The sequence below is a fragment of the Magnolia sinica genome, chromosome 14, assembly GCF_029962835.1.
Source record: "Magnolia sinica isolate HGM2019 chromosome 14, MsV1, whole genome shotgun sequence".
NCBI classification, from domain to species: Eukaryota; Viridiplantae; Streptophyta; class Magnoliopsida; order Magnoliales; family Magnoliaceae; genus Magnolia; species Magnolia sinica.
The window spans coordinates 18,247,786-18,255,153 of NC_080586.1; the positions used below are offsets into that span (position 1 = coordinate 18,247,786).

Here is a 7,368-nt window from a genome sequence, read left to right on the forward strand (position 1 = left end):
CAAACGCTTTCATTAACCTTATCCTTCTTTCCTTCCATGGCCTCAAATTTTCTTACGAGCGTAGTCACTTTATACTTGAGATCATCCTCTTCTTTCAAGAGATACAATCCACCTTTCTCTTTATATTGAGTCGGCCTAGACGTGATGTTCGATTTTGGGTAATTGTCCCATGATTATGTTTTTTCAGCAAGAATATCGAGGTAATCCCATACTTCGTCGACATTTTTATTAATGAATTTTCCATTACACATTGTCTTGACCATTTGGCGCATGGAAGATGTCAGTCCATCGTAGAAAAAATTTATAATGCGCCACGTTTTAAAGTCGTATTGTGGGCATGAACTGACCAAATCCTTGAACCTTTCCCAACATTAGTAAAATGTTTCATCCTCCTTTTGGGTGAAGTTCATGATTGCTTTTCTAAGGGTAATTATTTTATGATGTGGAAAAAATTTCTTTATAAATTCCCTCTACATATCATTCCATGTGCCAATGGATCTAGGAAGCAGTGAATGTAACCACGTCTTAGCCTTCTCCTTCAAAGAAAAATGAAAGAGTTTAAGCCTGACTGTATCCTCAGACACATTTTAAAAATATAAAGTGGCTATGATCTCATCAAACTCTTTCAAATGCAGATATGGTTCTTCAGACTCAAGCCCATGGAACTTAGGAAGGAGTTGGATAACCCCTGGCTTGATGTCCATATATCCTGTATTTTCAGAAAAAATCATACATGAGGGCGTACTCACCCCCGCTGGTTGTAAATAATCTCGTAAAGTGCGAGGCGGGGGTACTTGATGCACCTCATTCTCATCCTGAATGTCCTCCACCCTAGGTTGGGGTAGAAGAGGTTGGTTTTCAGCTATCACTTCAATTAACTCAGGAAATTTCGAGTGGTGTTTAGTCCTGCGATGGATAGTTAACCCCTCAACCAATCCTTCTTCAGTCAAGAGACGTCGAGTGTTGTCACGGGCCCACTTGGGCATGAAACACTCGCAGCCCTCAATCAAATTCGAAACCTAATCCTAAGAAAAGAAAAGAAAATCTAGAAAGAAAGAGGGTTGGAAAGAAGTTACCAAATTGGAGTCCCTAAGTTAAAAACCTGCAAAAGAAAACAAAACAATTCAGTTTCTAAAGAGAAGGTCTAAAATTAGAAAATCCTTAAAAAGAAAGATAGAAGTAAACTAGTTTCTAAAAGAAGAAATTCCTAAAGAAAGTGGAAATTTAAAATAAATTAGGAAAGTCCTAAACTAGAAAGTAAGTTACTAAAAGAGATCTGAAAAATAGAAAGTAGAGAAAGAGCTTACCGAATTAGAAATTTCTATCTTAAAAGCCTACAAAATAGGAAGGTTAGTTTCTAAAAAAATCTATAAGTAAAAAATTTCTAAAAATAAATTAAGAAACAAAGTTCGATTCTAAAAGAGTTAGAATTAGAAACTTGCTAAAAAAAAAAAAATCCTAATTTAGAAATAGCAAGGAAGAAATTAAGAAAGAAAATACCAATTTCGAAACCTATCTCAGAATCCTACAAAACAGGAAAGTTGGTTTAGTTTATATAAAGTAAAAAAGAAACTTTCTAAAATTAATGAAGGCTTAAAAATAGAAAGTTAGTTTCTAAAAAGGAAATCTAGAATAAGAAAGTTTCTAAAACTAAAATCCTAATTCTAAAAATAGAAGAAGTAGAGAAATTAGAAAGGAATTACCAAATTAGAAGTTTATGTTAAGATTCTACAAAATAGGAAACAAGTTAGTTCTAGAAATGAAATAGAAATAAAAATTTAAAACTAAAGTTAGTAAAATCCTAATCTTAAACTAATTCTAAAACTAATTAATTTCAAAGAATCGTAACCGTCAATCCTCGGCAACGACGCTAAATACTTGTTCACTCCCCAAGTATAGGGTTGTGATGTAGTAATAAACTCGGTGAGACCGAGGTCGAATCCCAAGGAACTGAAACCTGTACGTAATCTGAAACTAAATAGAACTAGAACTAGAATGAGATGAAATCTAAATCAAGTGTAAATTGAGGAATAATGATGAAATAATTATCTAAAACTTAACGAATTCAGGGAAGGAAAACTAGGGATTCAGAGGATCCACTTGTAGAGATCAGAGAGATCTACGGTCAATTCATGAACTCAACTAGACTTCGAGTCCCATCTTCATCCAGTTGGAAGATATAACTTGCAAATTAAATCTGAACATCTTTTGATCTAGTTTTAGAGAGATAAGATAGGTGTAAATTGGAATGGATTCCATCACAAAACCATGCCCATGAGACAAAGCAAGCAACAGAATTAAACCAATTCATAGTCAATCTGAGTGATGTATGAACAGTAGGAAGGGTGCCGTCATCTAACCATGCCCAGGAGACGATGGTGAACAACATGACTTCCTAACTGCGTAATCACAATAAGAGAACAGGAATACTTAAAGCCATCGCAGATCTATTGTAATTTCAGTCACAACAAACCATTAAAAACTAAAAATATTCTTATTATTTAAAACTAGAATCAACATAGTTCATGGCATGAATCAAAGTCATAGAATCAGTCCCATCACGCCACAAGCTTCACTTCTTAGCCCTAGCTAAGAGGTTTAGCCTGACATGAGTGGGATAAATCTCTCAAAAATCATAAAAACAAACAAATAATAAAACTCTTAAACAATTCTCTCTCTCCCTCTCTCTCTCACGTCAGAATCCCATCCTCTCTCTTTCTCCTCTCTCTTTATAGCTGTCTTGGACGGTAGAGAAGTCGGCTGGAGGACAGACATCACGCAATCAACGTGCATGCGTAAGTTGGTTGTCATAAAGAAACTTGCTTAAACCCTGTTTACATAGCCAAAACAACAGCCAGAAATTGCCCACTTTCCTTTCTGATTGGCGGGTAATCTTTCAATCTGCACCATTCACATTGTTAGCCATAGGTTGATCCATTGATGGGTCATCTTTCTGTCTCTGATAGTCCCATATTTCAGCGTTCAATCAGCCAGCCAAGACTCTGTTTTTACCAGCAGATGGACTCTTGTTGCTTCTTGTGTTTGATTTGTTTCTTTGGATGGTTCGGATTGTCGCTCACTGATCCCTGGCCCACTAAGATCCTTGTGCGGAGCTGCTGTAAAAATGTTGCAGAAACTTGTTTACGCACTTGCAAAGATTGCGGAGCTACAAATATTACACAGCTAGCTGTCTTGCGTAACCGAAACGGCTGGAATCCTGTTGGCTTAGTTTGTGTACAACGATGTATTTCCAAAAAGGGAAACGTCCCTACAGACGGTTCTGAATGACCTAACAGATGGACGTTGTGGATTGTCTGGACATCCACTCACAGTGGCCCACAACTCCTCCAAATTGCTGCTGTCCCTTAATCTCGTAATGCAGAGGCTCTCCTTTAGCTGAGAACTGTGTGTTCGTACGTGCACCCCAACATGTGATATTTTCATGGTTTTAATCTTCGGTAAACCATTTGCATGATGGACAGCTTGGATTGTCCACGTGGGTCACGATGGTGGCCCACAGCGATCCAAAAGATGGCCTCCTGCATCGACTGCGGCAGCAGGAAAACGGAGCTTTCCATTTTTGGCTGGGAGTTGAGTTAGCGCACGCTGACCGATTCCCCAGATTCGGTGCACCTTCTGTATGATGGACGGATCGGATTGATCATATGGGCCATGATGATGGCCCACCGGCTTCCGTAAAAGACTCCATGCAAACTGTTTGCGTTACAGGGAAACAACAGTTGCCGTTTTGGCACAGCGCGTGCACTTGTGCACGATGCACACGCCACTCAGGTGGGATCCACTTTGATGTTTATGGGAAATCTAATCCATCCACCTATCTTGTATCCTCATGTAATGGGTTGAAACCAATTTTGAAGCATATCCACATAGCATGTGGGCCCCAATTTGATAATTTGTGGGCTGATTTAACTATTGGGCCATTTTCACAAGGATCCAGGAGCTGAAATTTTATGTGTACAGTTCATTTATGGTCCTCAGGCCATGTATAAAGTTTGGAGCTGATCAGATGGTGGGAACCCTGTGATCTTGCATTATGGACGTCTTTCAGGCCTATTTAAAGTGAGTGGCTAGAATTTCTCTGATCTTCGGCATGCAAATCCTCTATCTTGGTCCCATGGAGTCCGGTCTAATGCCTTAGTAATGCTTGAGCATTAAATCCATGCCTTTAGCATCCTTTTCAATCTATGCTCGTCAATTCTCCTTGCATCACAAACACGGTTAAAATAGCCCATTAAAACATTATCATGTTCGTAATTCAGGTAATAACTGGGGTCTAATATGCAATATTTGACCCTCAACACAAATTGGTGACTCCATTGGGGATGTTTAGCTAACCATTAGATACACATTGACTTTAAATGTGGGTTTTTGAATTTTGAATTGTTATTATTATTTTTTGTTTCTGATCCATTTACTTTCCAACATTCTATTTTATGCATTCTATTTTTCAGTTCTTTATCTTTCAGTAATTTACTTTCTTACAATTTATTGTTCTATACATTCCCTTAGTAAAGCAAAAGCTATTGCACCACTTGCATATCATTATGCAGCACCACTTTATTGCGTAGGAACCTATTGGGAGGATTCCTCTCCGATCTTGTGGTTGAGAATGTCCCAAATTGCACTAGCCAAGAATGTACTAAATATTAGTCCACCTAAGTTAGGAAGTATATTGCTTATGAAAATGTTGGAAGTCGAAAAACCTTAGTTGCATATATTCACTAGCATGTTCCCGGTAATAAAAAAGAAAAGGAAAAGAGATGAAAATAAAAGAATATATATCTTAAAGAGAGAGAGAGAGAGAGAGAGAGAGAGAGAGAGAGAGTAAAAAATGGAGTGCAAGTGCTAACCCCCACCACTGGGCCTAAAAGCAACCTGTGCATTTGACATCCTAAAAAGTTTCTACTAATTACACTTTGCAATCTAGTTCTCACCAGGTTATGCGTGGTAATGGCTATCCGAGAGGGCCTACCCATGGATCTGCTAGCCTCGGAATCATAAAAGACCACACATGATGTTTTTGATAAATCTACTCCGTTCATCCTCTCCTCCATCCAATTTTAGGGGTTGATACCAAAATTGAAGCATATCCAGATATTAGGTGGGCCCCAAATCAATAATTTATAGGATGATATGTCCATTGGGCCACTTTGACAAGGATCCAATAGCTGAAATTCGACGTGTATGGTTAATTTAGAGCCATGAGGCTATATATAAAGTTTCGAGGCAAGCGGATGGTGGGAACCCCGTGATCTTATATTCAGGATGATTTTCAGGCCCTTTTAACTTCAATCGCTGAGTTTTTTCGGATCTTTGGCATGTAAATTCTTCGATCTCGGTCTCTTAGGATCCTTCCCTTGTCTTGGTGAATTGTGAGTATTAAATCCCTGCCTTTAGTACCTTTTTTTAATCCAAGCTTCGAAATTCACCCTTGCAATAAAAACACGATTAAAATAGGACGTTAAATAGTATCATGTTCGTAAAATCATGTTATAACTGGGGTCTAATATGCAATATTTTACCCTCAACAGTAGACTGTAGATTCAGATATTAATGGTTAGTGGCGACTCCAAGTTAGGCATTCTATTCCACGTGCGATACATCATATCCACTCCATGAACTAAGAAAGTGACATCCATTCCAACTCGAGGTGGCGAGTGAGGGTGAGGGTGAGGGCGAGGGCATTGCATCTTGTATGAGTTTATTTACAAACTGGTGACTCCTCAAGTATAGGGTTGTGATGTAGTAATAAACTCGGTGAGACTGAGGTTGAATCCCAAGGGACTGAAACCTGTACGTAATCTGAAACTAAATAGAACTAGAACTAGAATGAGATGAAATCTAAATCGAGTGTAAATTGAGGAATAATGATGAAATAATTATCTAAAATTTAACGAATTCAGGGAAGGGAAACTAGGGATTCAGATGATCCACTTGTAGAGATCAGGGAGATCTATGGTCAATTCATGAACTCAACTGGACTTCGAGTCCCATCTTCATCTAGTTAGAAGATATAATCTGCAAATCAAATCTGAACGTCTTTTGATCTAGTTTTAGAGAGATAATATAGGTGTAAATTGGAATGGATTCTATTACAAAACCATGCCCATGAGACAAAGCAAACAACAGAATTAAACCAATTCACATCAATCTGAGTGATGTATGAACAGTAGGAAGGGTGCCGTCATCTAACCATGCCCAGGAGACGATGGTGAACAACATGACTTCCTAACTGCGTAATCACAATAAGAGAACAGGAATACTTAAAGCCATCGCAGATCTATTGTAATTTCAGTCACAACAAACCATTAAAAACTAGAAATATTCTTATTATTTAAAACTAGAATCAACATAGTTCATGGCATGAATCAAAGTCGTAGAATCAGTCCCATCACGCCACAAGCTTCACCTCTTAGCCCTAGCTAAGAGGTTTAGCCCGACATGAGTGGGATAAATCTCTCAAAAATCATAAAAACAAACAAATAATAAAACTCTTAAACAATTCTCTCTCTCTCTCTCTCACATCAGAATCCCATCCTCTCTCTTTCTCCTCTCTCTTTATAGCTGTCTTTGACGGTGGAGAAGTTGGCTGGAGGACAGACATCACGCAATCAACGTGCATGCGTAAGTTGGTTGTCATAAAGAAACTTGCTTAAACCCTGTTTACATAGCCAAAACGACAGCCAGAAATTGCCCACTTTCCTTTCTAATTGGTGGGTAATCTTTCAATCTGCACCATTCACATTGTTAGCCATAGGTTGATCCTTTGATGGGTCATCTTTCTATCTCTAATAGTCCCATATTTCTGCGTTCAATCAGCCAGCCAAGACTCTATTTTTACCAGCAGATGGACTCTTGTTGCTTCTTGTGTTTGATTTGTTTCTTTGGATGGTTCGGATTGTCGCTCACTGATCCCTGGCCCACTAAGATCCTTGTGTGGAGCTGCTGTAAAAATGTTGCGGAAACTTGTTTACGCACTTGCAAATATTCCGCAGCTACAAAGATTATGCAGCTGCAAAGATTACGCAGCCAGCTGTCTTGCGTAACCGGGACGACTGGAATCCTGTTGGCTTGGTTCGTGCACAACAATGTATTTCCAAAAAGGGAAACGTCCCTACGGACGGTTCTGAATGACCTAACAGATGGACGTTGTGGATTGTCTGGACATCCACTCACAGTGGCCCATAACTCCTCCAAACCGCTGCTGTCCCTTAATCTCGTAATGCAGAGGCTCTCCTTTGGCTAAGAACTGTGTGTTCGTACGTGCACCCTAACATGTGATATTTTCATGGTTTTAATCTCGGTAAACCATTTGCATGATGGACGATTTGGATCGTCCACGTGGGT

The 7,368-nt window shown here is 38.9% G+C and overlaps 1 non-coding gene across 1 annotated transcript; it reads left to right on the top strand.

The window, feature by feature from the left end:
- The first annotated feature begins 321 nt into the window (after positions 1 to 321).
- On the top strand, positions 322 to 428 carry LOC131226503 (small nucleolar RNA R71). Its single transcript, XR_009161881.1, has one exon. It is a non-coding gene; the product is annotated as a small nucleolar RNA R71 (small nucleolar RNA).
- The last annotated feature ends 6,940 nt before the right edge of the window (positions 429 to 7,368 follow it).